Here is an 18,667-nt window from a genome sequence, read left to right as displayed (position 1 = left end):
TCCAGCCCAAATTCCCCAGCAGCAACTGACCCCAATGCCTATACTGCAGGAACAACCAACAGCTATACTCCAGCAAGCATGGTATCCAGCTCAAATGCCCCAGCAGCAACCAACCGCTGAACCTCAGCAGCAGAAGCAACTGACCGCCTTGGCCCAGCAAGTGGGGTCTCCAGCTCAATGTCCCCAGCAGCAGAAGGAACCGGCCACCATAACGCAGCAAGAGTTGCAACCTGTGCACATGCCCCTGCAGCAGAAGCAACCGACCGCCGTGCCCCAGCAAGTGTGGCATCCAGCTCAAATGCCCCTGCAGCAGAAGCAACCGACCGCCGTGCCCCAGCAAGTGTGGCATCCAGCTCAAATGCCCCTGCAGCAGAAGCAACCGACCGCCGTGCCCCAGCAAGTGTGGCATCCAGCTCAAATGCCCCTGCAGCAGAAGCAACCGACCGCCGTGCCCCAGCAAGTGTGGCATCCAGCTCAAATACCCCTGCAGCAGAAGCAACCGACCGCCGTGCCCCAGCAAGTGTGGCATCCAGCTCAAATACCCCTGCAGCAGAAGCAATCGACTGCCGTGCCCCAGCAAGTGTGGCATCCAGCTCAAATGCCCCTGCAGCAGAAGCAACCGACCGCCGTGCCCCAGCAAGTGTGGCATCCAGCTCAAATGCCCCTGCAGCAGAAGCAACCGACCGCCGTGCCCCAGCAAGTGTGGCATCCAGCTCAAATGCCCCTGCAGCAGAAGCAACCGACCGCCGTGCCCCAGCAAGTGTGGCATCCAGCTCAAATGCCCCTGCAGCAGAAGCAACCGACCGCCGTGCCCCAGCAAGTGTGGCATCCAGCTCAAATGCCCCTGCAGCAGAAGCAACCGACCGCCGTGCCCCAGCAAGTGTGGCATCCAGCTCAAATGCCCCTGCAGCAGAAGCAACCGACCGCCGTGCCCCAGCAAGTGTGGCATCCAGCTCAAATGCCCCTGCAGCAGAAGCAACCGACCGCCGTGCCCCAGCAAGTGTGGCATCCAGCTCAAATGCCCCTGCAGCAGAAGCAACCGACCGCCGTGCCCCAGCAAGTGTGGCATCAGCTCAAATGCCCCTGCAGCAGAAGCAACCGACCGCCGTGCCCCAGCAAGTGTGGATTCAGCTCAAATGCCCCTGCAGCAGAAGCAACCGACCGCCGTGCCCCAGCAAGTGTGGCATCCAGCTCAAATGCCCCTGCAGCAGAAGCAACCGACCGCCGTGCCCCAGCAAGTGTGGCATCCAGCTCAAATGCCCCTGCAGCAGAAGCAACCGACCGCCGTGCCCCAGCAAGTGTGGCATCCAGCTCAAATGCCCCTGCAGCTGAAGCAACCGCCCACTGAACCTCAGAAGAAGCTGACGTCTATGCCCCAGCAAGTGTGGCATCCAGCTCAAATGCCCCTGCAGCAGAAGCAACCGACCGCCGTGCCCCAGCAAGTGTGGCATCCAGCTCAAATGCCCCTGCAGCAGAAGCAACCGACCGCCGTGCCCCAGCAAGTGTGGCATCCAGCTCAAATGCCCCTGCAGCTGAAGCAACCGCCCACTGAACCTCAGAAGAAGCTGACGTCTATGCCCCAGCAAGTGTCGTATCGATCTAAAATGCTCCAGGAGCAAAATCATCTGGCTGCCATGCCACAGATGCCTCTTCTCATGTGGCATCCAGCTCAAATTCCCCAGCAGCAGCAGGAGCTGGCCGTCGAACCCCAGCAGCAGCAGGAGCTGGCCGTCGAACCCCAGCAGCAGCAGGAGCTGGCCGTCGAACCCCAGCAGCAGCAGGAGCTGGCCGTCGAACCCCAGCAGCAGCAGGAGCTGGCCGTCGAACCCCAGCAGCAGCAGGAGCTGGCCGTCGAACCCCAGCAGGAGCTGGCCGTCGAACCCCAGCAGGAGCTGGCCGTCGAACCCCAGCAGGAGCTGGCCGTCGAACCCCAGCAGGAGCTGGCCGTCGAACCCCAGCAGGAGCTGGCCGTCGAACCCCAGCAGGAGCTGGCCGTCGAACCCCAGCAAGTGAGGTATCCAGCTCAAATGCCCCAGCAGCAACCGGACCACATTCCTCAGCAAGAATGGCATGTAGCTCACATGCCCCTGCAGCAGAAGCAACTGGCCACTGAACCTCAGCAGAAGGAACTGACCGCCATGCCCCAGCAAGTGTGGTATCGAGCTAAAACGCTCCAGCTGCATAATCATTTGGCCGCCATGCCACAGAAGGAACAGGCCTCCATTTCCCAGCAGCCTCCGCTCGTGTGGCATCCAGTTTATTTTCCCCAGCAGCAGAAGGATCTGGCCGTCGAACCCCAGCAGCAAGTGAGGTATCCAGCTCAAATGCCCCAGCAGCAACCAAACCCCATTCCTCAGCAATTATGGCATGTAGCCCAAATGCCCCAGCAGCAACTGGTCCCAATGTCTCAGCAGAAGCACTACGAAAGCACTGAAGATGGCGCCTCTAGTAATTCTCAGTTCCAAATCACACTACGAGAATGGCAGAACTGTCTTCTCCCAAACCCGCTACACTCCTAGGGAGGCTATGCCTGTTGACAGTGGAAATGCTCCCAATGACAGTGATGTTGGCATATTTGAACCAAGCACATACCCACCACTAGTGAAGGATCCTACAAGGTAACATACAACTTTAATCTGGTTTTAACTTTGCTCTCTGAATTTGAAATCCTTTGTACTAACCATGTATCTGCCAACAGGAAAATCTAATGGTGGATTCATCCTTTAGAAGCTGATGGTGAGATTTTTTTTAATTGTCAAATTGATGACATAAGATTCTGTTGCTGACACTGTTCTAATTTCTTTCAGGTTTCAGTCATGCTTTTGTTTTGACCAGGAAGTTGCCGTGTTCTTGCTACTCTTGCATGATTGAATCAATAAACAATTTTACTTTCCAATATCTAGTGTCTTTGCAGTACTGAGGGTACTCTTGTGCTTGCTGATTTCAAACAGATGGTGTGGGTTACCAGTACAGTTGGCAGTAAAAGAGAATGTGTTTCAGTCTTCAAATAGCTCGTTTTTTACCTTTGCTACTGGTTGTTCAATTCCAAGTTTGGCTCTACATTAGTGTTGTCAAGTGGTGAAATGTCTGACCTTCCTCATGTTCATACTTTTGTCAAATGACTGGATTCGGCATTTCAGCCACACCTGTTGCTGACGCGTATAAAATCGAGCACACAGCCTTGCAATCTCAATATTCAAACATTGGCAGTAGAAGGGCCTTGATGAGCTCTCACTTTCAACATGGCACAGTCATAGGATGACAATTTTCCAATTAAGTTTGGCATATTTCCACCCTGCTAAAGCATCCCCGGTCAAGTAAGTCTTAATGTGACAGGCCACACAATCACACAACAGGGCTGTAGCGTGTAGTCATCTGTCCTCGGTTGCAACACTTAGCGTTCCAAACTGCCTCTGGATGCACTGTTAGCACCAGAACTGTTCAGGTGCTTCATGAAGCGTGTTTCGATGAACAGCTGCACACAAGCCTACAATCAATATGTGCAATGCCAGTTGTCTGTGGGGGTGGTGTAAAGCTCGGTGATATTGGACTCAAGCGCAATGGAATTGCATTGTCTGGAGAGACTAATCACTCCATCTGGCAGGACAAATCTGGGTTTCATTAATGCCAGGAGATCACTACCTGCCTGACTGCGTTGTGCCAAACAAAATTTGTTGGTGGAATAATGGTCTGGGGCTGTTTATGATTTGGGCTAGGCCCCTTAGTTCCAGTGAAGGGAAGTCTTAACGCTACAGCATACAATAACATTCTAGACAATGCTTTGCTTCCAACTTTATGACAACAGTTTGGGGGAAGGACCTTTCCTGTTTCTGTATGACAGTGCACAATGCAAGGTCCATACAGAAACGGTTTGCGATTGGTGTGGAAGAATTTGACAGGCCTGGAAAGAGCCTTGAACTCAACCCTATCGAACACCTTTGGCATGAATTGGAATGCCGACTGCGAGCCAGGCCTAATCAACCAACATCAGTTTCTGACCGCATAATGTTGTGGCTGAATGAAAGCAAGTCCCCACAGATGTTCAAACATCTAGTGGAACGCCTTCCCAGAAGAGTGAAGGCTTTTATAGCTGCAATTGGGGGGAGCAAACTCCATATTAATGCCCATGATTTTGAAATTAGATGTTCAACAAGCTGATGTCTATAACTTTGGTCATGTAGTGCACTTTAGATGTAGTTATGTAGGCATGCATTGTACACGGTGTTAAATCCAGACTTATTCTTCAACCTCAGTCTGAGCCTTAGGGAGAGTACTAAGCTAACATAAGGAATTGTTTTAAATGTTCAAACCATGATCAATTAGATGTATGAATTTTTGGGACACTTCAGGTATCAACATTTTATCACAATGTTTTGATAAAATATAGAATTTTGCCTTTGCTACTATAGCCCACAGAAACACATTGAATAATGCCTTTTTATAAATGGCAAAGTTTGTAGTCTCTCCAATATCTAGGTGGTGGCACATATTTAACCCTTTATGTATCACATTTTGCCACATACTGTATGTCCGAATCCAGATGGTGAGTAATATATGGAATTAAGTAGTAACCAAAACAAGTGTTAAACAAATCAAAATATGTTTGGCATTCTTCAAAGTAGCCACCCTTTTCCTTGATGACAACTTTGCACACACTTGGCATTCTCTCAACCAGCTTCATGAGGTAGTCCCTTGGAATGCATTTCAATTAAAGAGTGACCCAGCACTTTTTTTTTTATGCCAGCTCAAGTAGGCTTTCCACATGTATTTATTTAGCAAAGGTGATAACACACAATCACTCCGGACAGACAATTAAAAACTCATACAAATGTCGCAGCAGCCTAGGCTACTCCTAAACAGAGATCTGACATGCTGTATGGGATGAAAACGAGATGATTTTTCAGTCTGATCATGTAGGCTAATAATAGCAGCTGCGTACAGCATATGCGCCATGTCCATCTGGTCAGGGTAAATTGATTGGTAACGTTATGTATTTATAGTCCATTTGTGTGTCAGGAGAAAATGTGAATAAATTTGGTTTACATTTAAACTTGGGGCTGGCCCGGCTGCCTATACGTTTTCAATCCAAAATGAGTAACTGGAATGAATCAACATAATAGTGATGACAGTGTGAGTTAATGTTTAATTAGGCTTACCGTTGCATAGCTCTGCATGATGCAAACAGTGCTGGCCCTCCCATTAGGCAAGATTATGCGGCCGTCATTTTGGCAATTGGCTGCCACCCTCCGGTGCCCCTGATCCGCTTCTAAACCGCCCGCACCCCAGCCACCAGCTCATAGCCATTGCTGCAGTTCCCGCCCCCACCTTTTTTTCTCCTCTCCCGAAGTTCACTCTTACTATCTTTGGTAGCTATGGTGATGTGTGTGTTTTATATGGGATTATCCAACTGTGAATCATTAATAAAAAGGAGTTTGCCAATTCAATTATTGTATTGTTTTTTTGTTTGTGTGACGAAGACTGTTGATGTTTAAGGCAGTAGCCTAACCTATCCTGTTAACGTTAGCTAGCTCATACTAGTAGATATCATCAGCTAAAAGTAAGCTACAGAGATTTGAAACAAATTTGCTACCATGTCTAAGAGACAAAAATGAATGAAGCGAATAAAAAAAAAATGAATGAGAAAAGAGGCACAATCTCTAAACCAAAGCAATTCGCTGCTGAAATTGATCAGCGTGCAGCAATGCCCATCAGCCGGTATAGAGAACGACAAGCCTCCGGGGACAGGCGTTCATTCGCCGAGAGGGACGAGCCCCCTTTCGCTGGTTCTAGCAGTGAAGAGGGCGAACCGGAGGAGCCATCCACTTCCACCAATGATGAGAGCTCACTGGGTGAACAAGAACGGGTGGCCACACCTCCAAACAATGCTGGCGGAGACCCTACTATCTTGGACCCTGACTCAGATTCGTCGCACCCCATCCCCGATGACAGTCGTGCTGCTGCTAAATCTGACTCCCAGACAAAAAACATAAAAGATCCCTGTGATTGGCCAAAATATATGAATGGATCTTTACGGGATATGTTAGTGCAGGCTGGGCCACATCAGGATAAGGAGGGGAATTTCCCAAGAGATGAGGGGCAACGAAAATGTTCGGGGGCCCACTACAATAGGAGGATGGTGAACGGGGAGCGAGTGGAGAGACCATGGCCTGTCTATTCCAAGCAAAACGATGCAGCCTTCTGTTTTTGCTGCAAACTACTTTCACACTAGTGCAAATCTGCGCTGGTCAGGGATGGAACCAAGGACTGGAAAATTCTGTGCCACCGCCTCAGCTCGCATGAGAAGTCGCATGACCACCTAGATAGTTTCCAGAGGTGGAAGGAGCTGGAGATCAGGCTGCTGTACAAGCAAACTATCGATGCCCAAGCCCAACGGGCTATTGACGGAGAGACTACCAACTGGCAGCAGCTGCTACAGAGGCTCATACACCTGATACGATTAATGGCCACCCAGAATATTGCGCTACGTGGGACCACCGACTGGCTGAACAAGCCAAATAATGGGAACATTCTGAAGTTTGTGGAAATGCTGGGTATCTTTGATGGAATCATGAAGAAGCATGTAAGGAGAGTACAGCCCAAAGACACACGTGTGAACTACCTTGGTAAAAGAATCCAGAACGAAATCATTGACATGCTGGCAGAAGAGTTCCAGCAGACAGTGTGCAGTGAGCTAAAAGCAGCCAGATATGTTTCTATAATTTTGGTCTGCACACCAGACAAGAGCAAAACAGATCAGATGACTACAGTGGTGCATTTTGTTTCAACCGAGGATGATGGGTCAGTGCGCACGAGAGAGCACTTCCTGGAGTTTAGTGAACTACTTGACGCAACGGGGTGGGCATGACAGAGTTGCTCATCTCAAAACTACAGAAACATGGCATCGCCATCATGAACATGAGAGGGCAGGGGTATGACAACGGGGCAAATATGCGGGGGAGGCACAGCGGAGTTCAAAAGAGAGTGCATAATATCAATACAAGGGCATTTTTTTGTGCCATGGAGCACGCACTCACTGAATCAGGTTCTCTCTGATGCATTATCGTGTTGCTTGTAGGCAGCTGAGTTTTTTAACACCATCCAAGAGATTTAGACATTTTTATCTGGAGCTACACACAGCTGTGACGTGCTGAAAGAGCACGTGAAAGATGGACTCCCCTCAGCACCATGAGATGGGAGAGCCGGGTGGAGGCTGTGAAACCTGTGCAATACCAACTCGGGGAGAATTATGATGCCCTGTGCTAAAACAAGGTTGGAGGCAAACAGCATTGCCGCCAAGATGAACAAATTTGGCTTCATGCGCGCAGTGGTCGTTTGGTATGACACATTGTTCAAAGTGAAAATCACCAGAAAGAGTTTGCAGGTGGTGAGTTTGAACCTTTCACAAGCAGTGGGTCAACTGATCTCAACCAGGATATTCCTCCAAGACTACCACTCCGATGCAGCTTTCGCTGGCGCATTAGCAAGCGCAAATGAGTTGGCAGAGGAGATGTGTATTGTGCCCTGTTTCCGAGTGCAGCCCATTGGCCGTCCCAGGAAGAAGAGGAGTCTGTTTGGCTACGAGGGAGAGGATGAGCCTGTGACTGACCCTCAGCAGAAATTTGAAGTACATTTCTTTAATCAGTTTCTTGATTCTGCTATTCAGTCCGTCAACGAGGGCTTTACGCAGCTCGAAGAGCACAGCAGTGTTTTCAGCATCCTGTACAACACCCCACCGTCAAGGACATGGACACTGTAGTGCTTACCAGGGACTCCGCAACACTCGAGAGGGCCCTTACGTACGGGGATTCCAGGGACATCGACACAAAAGAGCTGTGTAATGAGCTCAAAGTCTTGAACAGGAGACTGGTCAGTGAGGCAAAACCACTCGACGCATTGGAGTATATATCCAGGCACCAAATGGCCTCCTTGTATCTCAATGCCTATGTTGCCCTGAGAGTTCTTCACACTCCCCGTGACAGTGGCAAGGGGAGAGCACACATTCTCCAAGCACAAACTACCTGAACTCTACTATGAATCAAGAGACTCAATGGACTCGCCACCATATCAATTGATCATGAATTGTCTTACAAAATCAACCTCCAACAAGCAGTGCATGCGTTTGCTTCCAGGATGGCCATGTGAGTCAACTTGTCTTGAAGGGAAGCGTTGTTCATACACTCATATTCATTCTATCACTGAGTCATTTATTAAGATTAATTATTTATCGCCTGTTTACTTTGTATACATATATTTTCAAATAGACAACATCCTAATCTCTCTCTCTGTCTCTCTCTCTCTTCCTGTCTCTCGCTCTCTCTTCCTTTGTCGCTCTCTCTCTCACACTCACTCTCTCCATTTGATTTCAGGACCATGGACAGCTAGAAAGAAAACATCGCTGACTGCAATGCAGCTCAACAGCAGAGGAAAGAGGCCACTCTATGCGGGCCACGAAATAAAGAAATGCTGAAACTGATGTTGGACAATCAAATTCAATATGTAAATAAAATACATTTGTTAAGGCTGGGTCATTGACATAAAGCTTATTTTACACTGCTCCAACAAACGAGGCACTTGCTTCCAAAGCTCAAATGATCTGACTCTTTTTTACAGTTCTACAGGAATATTAAATGATATGTTAAATAAAAGTGTAATTTTATTGTGTCGTGGCATGTGTGATAACAGGTGGCATATTTTTTAGTAAATAACTTGGTTTCCTCATATAGGCAGTTGGCTGCATAGTGATTGCAACATTGTAACTTTCCGGTAAGGGACCTCCTATATGTGCACTCGAGCACCAATCATCGAATTACATAACTGGAGCCTATTTCTTCCTATTTAAAAAAATAAGTGGTGAGCCTACCTGTTTGACAGACGTAATTGTGCTATCCATAGATGTCGGTATAGCCAAATCCTCTAATAGTGTCGCATGTACTCCTTAAATACCTCCGTGAAGGGTTTGGTGTATTTGGTTAAAACCAGGGCTCGAATTGAGTGAGGGTATCCCATACCCTTTGTTAAAGAAAAGGGTATCTACTGTTTGCTTTAAATGTAGAAAAAACTACAAACAAGGAATCCAGATTATATAAAGCGTTCTATAACAATGCTTAACTCTGTGATACCTTATGGTAGAAACAAGCTTTCAAATGCCTGCAAAAGAGGTGACTCCGATGCATATGAGGATGTATTGATTCCTCTCTATGCCATTCTGAAGCTGAGCTGCAGCCCATAATATTATTCCATGAGTCTGTTATACCTGGAGTACTTCTCCTGTCTTATCTGGTGTCCTGTGTGAATTTAAGTATGCTCTCTCTAATTCTCTCTTTCTCTCTCTCTCTCGGAGGACCTGAGCCCTAGGACCATGCCTCAGGACTACCTGGCATGATGACTCCTTGCTGTCCCCAGTCCACCTGGCCGTGCTGCTGCTCCAGTTTCAACTGTTCTGCATGCGGCTATGGATCCCAGACCTGCTGTTTTCAACTCTTCAGAGACAGCAGGAACGGTAGAGATACTCTTAATTATCAGCTCTGAAAGCCAACTGACATTTACTCCTGAGGTGCTGAATTGTTGCACCCTCGACAACTACTGTGATTATTATTATTTGACCATGCTGGTCATTTATGAACATTTGAACATCTTGGCCATGTTCTGTTATAATCTCCACCCGGCACAGCCAGAAGAGGACTGGCCACCCCTCATAGCCTGGTTCCTCTCTAGGTTTCTTCCTAGGTTTTGGCCTTTCTAGGGAGTTTTTCCTAGCCACCGTGCTTCTACACCTGCATTGCTTGCTGTTTGGGGTTTTAGGCTGGGTTTCTGTACAGCACTTTGAGATATCAGCTTATGTAAGAAGGGCTATATAAATAAATGTGATTTGATGACAAAGTTTTACCTGCACCTGTATGCAGACGATACAGTTGTCTGCTCTATCGCCCGCCCTGCTGATCATGCTCTATCTGAACTACATTACGCTTTCATTATTTTGCAGAAAACCTTTATTGCCCTTAAATTATTATTGAATACATGGAAAACTAAGTATATGTTGTTTTCTAGAGTACACAAAAATGATGTAGTTCAGTGTACGTACCTAGTACGGTGTATCAGTATATACGTTAAGTTGTCTTTTTAAAAAACATATTGATGAGTTTGTTAATTAAGATGCTGAATATAAAAAGGGGCTTCTTCTATAGAAATAGGTCAGGCCTCTTGCTTAATAGTACAAAGCAGATAATTCAATCAATGTTCTTACTGCTCCTAGACTATTGCAAAATCATCTATATGAATGCAGCTGCCACTTCATTAAAGCCTTTAGATGCATTTGACCATAGAGCACTTTGTTTTATTATGGGTGCAGGTTCAGTACACATCCCTGCATTCTCTATCGTAAAGTAGGCGACCCTCTTTGAGGTCACGTAGGTCAATTCGTTGCTCTCTTTGCCTTTATAAAGCTCTTTTACATACTGTAAACTCCCTCTGTAGCTAACATTTACAATAACCATTAGATGTACGAGTCAGAGTTATCATACACAGTGTCAGGGATTGCTAACTCTGGAAATTCCTTTGGTCTGTACAGAGTTCGGTAAATCAGCTCTTTGCCCCTTACTTGTGGAATAATCTCCAAGCTTCTCTAAACATTGTTTTGGTGTCTCTAGGTTAATTCAGACTGCTGAATGAGGCCTGTTACAACTTACTTAGAAAACCTTTAAAGGCGTTTGTGAAACCATTCAGTCATGGATGTATGTAAACATATCTAATACATATTGCTTGTTACAGAAGACTACTGTTGTACATTGAATAGCCATTCATCACTGTTACACCTTCTTGATGTGATGGTTCTCTATGTCTGGACATGTTTATAATCCACATAGTGTGAATAGTGGTTTCCAAGAAGTTATTACCCCCCTAAACCTGAATTTGAAATGGTCCTTTATGATCTTTCTTACCACTATTACTTTGGGGTTCTAATCCCCCTCTTTCAAAATCCCCACTGTGAACAAATCTTTAACATTCATGATCCTTCACTATATTTATCCCTAAACCTCCCACAAGAACGATTGTCTATTGCTATTCTCAATGACCTTACTGGCTCACGCTTTGCTTTGGTCATGTGTTCTCTTGTGGGTCTATGATTTTAATTACAATATAGAAATGATGTTCTTGGCTCAATTACTAAAAAGTGCATGTGGTCCCACCCCTCCCATGTGTTCCCAGGTACATATTTGGGAGCCCATATTCATTCAGGATGTAAGGCTTACTAGTTATGGCAAATGTTAGGAAAACTTGGTTGTAACAAAACAAAAAACAAAACAGCAAAGTTTTATACTTTGACCAAATCTTTTCACATACGTTTTATTTGGGTCTTTTTAATTTACTACGTTGATTGGCTCCAGCCCTTGGAAGCTCGGTGCATGTACAAAGAAAAATAACACAATTCAACAATTGATGGATGGTGACTAAAATAATGACATTGCCAGTAGTCATGTTAAGGTTTTCAATGTTTTATTGGTGGAGTTTATGGATTTGCATGTGGCTGTGCATTATATGGTGTCGGCATAGGAAAGAGGATCTGATCATGCCTATTGGTATTCTTGATCAAGTCTTGATCCAAAAAGACACACAACTGTTATGGGGTTAATTCCACATCTGCTTGCATTGCTTGGTAGTGTATTATCATGGTATGAGACAACATAAATAATACAATTTAAGTTAAGTAAAAATAAACGATATTATCCTAAATTTAGAGATGAATAAAAAATGTGTTATCACATCAACATCATCAAAAGTCTTTCACAATGTACCTGTTTTCAGTATAGAATGACATGTATACAGATTATATTATTCAAGGTTTGAAATGAACACAATGAGAAGTGATTTTGTAACAACAGTTTTGAATGGGTAATTGTATCAAATATATATCATTGTATGTTTTAATTAGCTCTTATATAAACTGTTTTCATCACTGCCTTGTAAACCCATTCTTGTAAATTGGAGCTACTGTACGTGATTGTCTGGGGCTGCTGTACAGATTTGAGCACTTGCCAAGATGTTGACATTTCTGGGTATGTCTCACCTGTAACATGATAATAGTAAAGATTATGATGGTAATAATAATATTGTTATATTATTTTTATAATAATAAAAATCTGTCAATCAACCATATGTCTTTCTTAAAAGCCTTTTTTTGCATCAGCAGCTGTCACAAAGAGTTTTAGAGATACCCAGTCTAAAAATCCAAGACCCATCAATGCATTTGTCGAAGCACAGCCTCTAGGAAACACTCCCTAAAGTCCTAAACCTAGGATTACAGTTTTTCTCAATTGCTAAAACACTAAAACCCATTGGCTGAACAAAGTTCTCAGTTGCCTGGACTCATTTAGCTAATTATGCAGTCTGTTGTCAATACCTTAAACCATTTCACATGGTAAAATACAATTTGCAGATCTCACGTAGACTTTTCAGCAAAACTCTAAACACATTCTCATTCTCAAAACACATTCTGCACTCTAATGCACATGTCATCCATACTGGTAAACACAAGTGGCAACAATCAAATACAAATAGAGAACACATGTCATTGATTGAACACAACCACTCAAAATTGATTTAACATCAGTTTCCACCGAGCTGCTCAGGTAAGGGAATGGTTTAACATCAATGGGCAGTTTATGAACTTGTACCTCCCTCCATACTCGCCTTTCCTGAATCCGATTGAGGATTTTTTTCTCCTCTTGGAGATGGAAAGTGTATGATAGACAACCCTACACCAGAGTAAATCTGCTGCAACCATGGATTTAGCCTGTGGTGATATAGGTGAGGAATCATGTCAGGTCTGGATACGGCACACAAGAGGCTTCTTCCCCCGTTGCCTCAGGAGGAACAATATTGCTTGTGATGTCGACGAAGTGCTCTGGCCTGACCCAGCCCAAAGACAAGAAGAAGCACATTGATCACATGTTTACTCCTTTGATTTTTGTCCCTTTTAGTATTGTATACTGTAGTACAGTGCATTGTATGCTGTATACTGTACAATGGACAAATTGTATGGCCCTGAACATTGTGCTTTCCATTTATTAACAGTACTGACTGCTCAATAGATTTTGACTGGTTGCAGGTTCATATCAACAAAGAACAAGAATTACAGTCTCACAGAGACAAAGAACAAGAATTACAGTATCACAGAGACAAAGAACAAGAATTACAGTATCACAGAGACAAAGGACAAGAATGACAGTATCACAGAGACAAAGGACACGTTTGTGAGATGCAGGGTACAGTACTGTAAAAATAGGGGTACAAGGAGGAGGAAGAACAAAAAACTAAATTGCAAAGAGCAAAGCAGAGTAGTAATTTCTGATCAATTTTGAGCTACTATGATAGAACATGTTTTCGTTCATCAAAAGACAATGACGGAAAAATATGAATATTTTTTTAGATTAAAAATGAACTTCTCCCTGAGAATTGTATGTTTTGAACAATGTGTTTTCTATTTTTCGGTGTATTGTTTACTGACGGCTTGAGAGTGTATATCATTTTGATCACTTTGTTTATGATTTGAGAGCAGTGTTTGATTTTGAACACAGGTAAAACTGTTTTGAGGCGAATGTTTCATTTTGCGAGAGGAGTCAGAGGTTATGTAAATAGTGCTTGAAGATGAGGTTTTGTGTTTAATGTTTTCAGGAAATGGAGCAAGGTTTCAGAAATTGTGTTTTAGCAATTGAGAAAAACTGTAATAATTCCCTAAAAATTGGATGTCATTGTCTTTAATAACTGTTGCAATACAAAACATTGAAACCTTGTTAAATATTTGTTACTTTGGTATATATTGAGTGAAATGTTAAATGGTGGACTGCCGTGTACCTGCTGGGGACCAAAATATTATTTCAAGACATTCTTTGAGGATGATTCTATGACAAATACAAGGGACCAAAATATTATTCACTGAAATTCACTTGGGCTAAGTGGCAATTTGAATCTCAAAAACAGACTTCAATAGTATATCACTGTAGTGAGTGTTATTAGACTCGGACATTCTCTCTCCCTCTCTGTCTGCACCCTCTCTCTCACCATCTCTTTCCCTCTCTCTCTCAGACTCCCTCAGAGGAGACTTTTGGCTACAAGGAGCTTGTGGAGGCAGCTAAGACTGTGAAGCATATCTCTGTGGCTCTGTGCAGCGATAAGGAGGCATGGGCCAAACTCAGCATCGTGTCTGACACTAGTCACTGACCACAGCACTGTTCATCTACACCTTACACACTACTCTATACAACAGCACCTATTAACAGTTATACCAGCCTTGTCATGATTATACCTTGCCATCACATCTTTGTATTATTAGCCTTTCATGTTCAGTCATATAACCAGACTATACCTACAGACAGTTAATGTAGTGTCACATGCCTCTGTTGATATCTATTTCCTATAGCTCTCTCTCTCTCCTCTCAGACAGCAGTGGGTCTGTTCCAGTCTGAGGTGAAGGCACACCTCCTGCTCTTCATCAACAGGGGGAGTGGTGACTATAAAGAGCTCAAGGACCGACTAGGAGCTCTGGCCCCAGAATTTGTTGGCGAGGTGAGAGCAGGCAAGCAGCAACTGGACCTGAAAAGAGCGACTGAACAAAACCTCTGTTATATCGGCCATTTGATTCAAATCTTGAGATAATGTCCCTAATCCCCTATTTGGAATCGGTTCTTTTGAATCAACTATTTAATTGAATCTTGAATTTAATATGTAAATTGGATCAATGGAGTCAGATGTTTTGAACTGCTCTGTGAACCGAGAAAACCCTTACCAAATGCAGGAGATAAGGAACTGCCCATCAACAAAATTCATATATATATTGAACTACTCGTCAATAAAATCACAGATTTTAGTTTTAGTTTCTGTTGTCAAACGTATTTGCTACAGTGTGCTCTACTGAATATTACCATGATTTCTTTGTCACAGTTCCTGTTTGTGCTGGTACACGGGGTGAAGTCCAATGAGAAATCTCTGGGCTACTTCGGCCTGACGTCACGTGACCTTCCCCGCGTGGGCATTTACGACCGCGACTCAGATATGAAGTGGCTCATGCCCGAGGGAGAGATCTCCACCGAGCGTGTGCGGGAATTCTGCCAGTCACTCATACTAGGCAATCTCAAGGTCAGAGGTCAAAACAAACCTGAGTTCAAATAGTATTGGTTCTCTTTCAAATGCCTTTGAGGTTTGATTGAGCCTGCCTGGAGTGCCAGATGGACAGGGTTTGCACTTTTTGGACTATTCTATTGGTTCCATTGTGACAGGCAAGCTCAATTAAGAGCAGGTAAATACGTATTTGAAAGAAAACAAATACTATTTGAACCCATATCTATGGCGCAGTATACGTTTCAGTGGCTTTGATAATATGTAGAAAGAGGCAATAAATTATACTGTGTGGCCTCCATTTAATGTATCTATATTGCTTCTCAAAAACTTTTTTCATCTTTTTAGGAGGTGAAGTAGGCAGGAGAACCTGATCCTAAAACGGAGTTGTAAAATAAACAAATAAAGGAATGTAAATAATTAGCTTTGTGACAATAATTGTGTCTTTTTTGGAGTCAGTATTGATTTCTGCCTGAATCTTATGTAGGCTATGTGTGTGCTCTGGTGTGCATGGTGTGTGTTTATGTGAGGGCAAGTCTGCCATCTGCGAGTTGACAACAGCTCAGTGGCTACTCACCACTGAGATTTTGGATGTGATGGTTACAATCACAACTGATTGACCTCAGTAGACTAATAGGGCCTGGAGGGTCTAACAGAGAAAGAAGAATTGGAATCTGTCTTCAGAAAAAATAACAGTTGAGGATTTCAAATGCAATCGCAAAGAAACAACAAATACAATAGAATATGATGCAGTATATTACAATACAATACATATTTGTGTATTTACATGCAAATGCTACATTTAAGTGCAGACCTGTGTTCAAATACATGTACAGGATATTTGAGTGTCTGGTATATAAAACACTTTTTCAAATACACAGCCCAAAACAATAACTTTTATTTTTGTATTTGAATGGTTATTTGTAAAAACCAAATAGTCTGCCAAATTGTATTATTTGACATTATTTTCAAATTCTTATGTAAATTCATGAGAGTATATTTGAGTTTTTCAAATAATTTAAGTGTATTTCCAAATATATAAAAAAATTCAACTACTTATCTTTTGAAATAAAAGATCAGAATACTTCGAATGTATGAGCAATTAATTTAAATATTTTAAATACAGTGGCAAGAAAAAGTATGTGAGCCGTTTGGAATTACCTGGATTTCTGCATAAATTGGTCATAAAATTTGATCTGATCTTCATCTAAGTCACAACAACAGACAAACACAGTCTGTTTAAACTAATAACACAAACAATTATATGTTGTCATGTCTTTATAGAACTCACCGTGTAAACATTCACAGTATAGGGTGGGAAAAGTATGTGAAATGTTGGATATAATAACTGGTTGACGCTCCTTTGGCAGCAATAAACTCAACCAAATGTTTTCTGTAGACCTGCACAGCGGTCAGGAGGAATTGTTGGACCATTCATCTTTACAAAACTGTTTCAGTTCAGCAATATTCTTAGGATGTCTGGTGTGAACCTCTCTCGAGGTCATGCCACAGCGTCTCGATGGGTTGAGGTCAGGACTCTGACTGGGCCATTCCAGAAGGCGTATTTTCTTCTGTTGAAGCCATTCTGTTGTTGATTTACTTGTGTTTTGGGTCATTGTCCTGTTGCGTCGCCCAACTTCTATTGAGCATCAACTGGCGGACAGATAGCCTTAAATTCTCCTGCAAAATGTCTTGATAAACTTGGGAATTCATCTTTCTGTCAATGATAGCAGTTGTCCAGGCCCTAAAGCAGCAAAGCAGCCCCAAACCATGATGCTCCCTCCACCATACTTTACAGTTGGGATGAGGTTTTGATGTTGGTGTGCTGTGCCTTTTTTTCTCCACACATAGTGTTATGTGTTCCTTCCAAACAAATCAACTTTAGTTTGACTCCTGACTCCAAATAGCTTTTGGAAAAGTCAATAGCCAAGGGGTTCCCATACTTTTTCCAACCTACACTGTGAATGTTTAAATGATGTATTTAATATAGACAAGAAAAATACAATAATTTGTGTGTTATTAGTTTAAGCACACTGTGTTTGTCTATTGTTGTGACTAAGATGAAGATCAGATAACATTTTATGACTAATTTATGCAGACATCCAGGTAATTCCAAAGGGTTCACATACTTTTTCTTGCCACTGTAGTATTTGAACCCAGATCTGATTAAGTTACGTACAGTTGAAGTCGGAAGTTTACATACACCTTAGCCAAATACATTTAAACTCATTTTTCCACAATTCCTGACATTTAATCCTAGTAAAAATCCCTGTTTTAGGTCAGTTAGGATCACCACTTTTTTTTAAGAATGTGAAATGTCAGAATAATAGTAGAGAAAATGATTTATTTCAGCTTTTATTTCTTTCATCACATTCCCAGTGAGTCAGAAATGTACATACACTCAATTAATTTTTGGTAGCATTGCCTTTAAATTGTTTAACTTGGGTCAAACGTTTCGGGTAGCCTTCCACAAGCTTCCCATAATAAGTTGGGTGAATTTTGGCCCATTCCTCCTGACAGAGCTGGTGTAACTGGGTCAGGTTTGTAGGCCTCCTTGCTCGCATGTGCTTTTTCAGTTCTGCCCACAAATTTTCTATAGGATTGAGGTCAGGGCTTTGTGATGGCCACACCAATACCTTGACTTTGTTGTCCTTAAGCAATTTTGCCAGAATTTGGAAGTATGCTTGGGGTCATTGTCCATTTGGAAGACCCATATGCGACCAAGCTTTAACTTCCGGACTGATGTCTTGAGATGTTGCTTCAATATATCCACATAATTTTCCTACCTCATGATGCCATCTATTTTGTGAAGTGCAGCAGTCCCTCCTGCAGCAAAGCACCCCCACAACATGATGCTGCCACCCCCGTGCTTCATGGTTGGGATGGTATTCTTCGGCTTGCAAGCCTCCCTATTTTTCCTCTAAACATGACGATGGTCATTATGGCCAAACAGTTCTATTTTTGTTTCATCAGACCAGAGGATATTTCTCCAAAAAGTACGATCTTTGTCCCCATGTGCAGTTGCAAACCGTAGTCTGGCTTTTTTATGGTGGTTTTGGAGCAGTGGCTTCCTCCTTGCTGAGCAGCCTTTCAGGTTATGTTGATATAGGACTCATTTTACTGTGGACATAGATACTTTTGTACCTGTTTCCTCCAGCATCTTCACAAGGTCCTTTGCTGTTGTTCTGGGATTGATTTGCACTTTTCGCACCAAAGTACGTTCAACTCTAGGAGACAGAACGCGTCTCCTTCCTGAGCGGTATGATAGCTGTGTGGTCCCATGGTGTTTATACTTGCATACTATTGTTTGCACAGATGAACGCGGTAACTTCAGGTCTTTGGAAATTGCTCCCAAGGATGAACTAGACTTGTGGAGGTCTACAATTTTTTTTTGAGGTGTTGGCTGATTTCTTTTGATTTTCCCATAATGTCAAGCAAAGAGGCACTGAGTTTGAAGGTAGGCCTTGAAATTCATCCACAGGTACACCTCCAAATGAATCAAATTATGTCAATTAGCCCATCAGAAGCTTCTAATGCCATGACATCATTTTCTGGC

The sequence above is a fragment of the Salvelinus namaycush genome, chromosome 39 (assembly GCF_016432855.1).
Source record: "Salvelinus namaycush isolate Seneca chromosome 39, SaNama_1.0, whole genome shotgun sequence".
Taxonomy (NCBI): domain Eukaryota; kingdom Metazoa; phylum Chordata; class Actinopteri; order Salmoniformes; family Salmonidae; genus Salvelinus; species Salvelinus namaycush.
Note: the sequence above shows the minus strand (reverse complement) of the source record.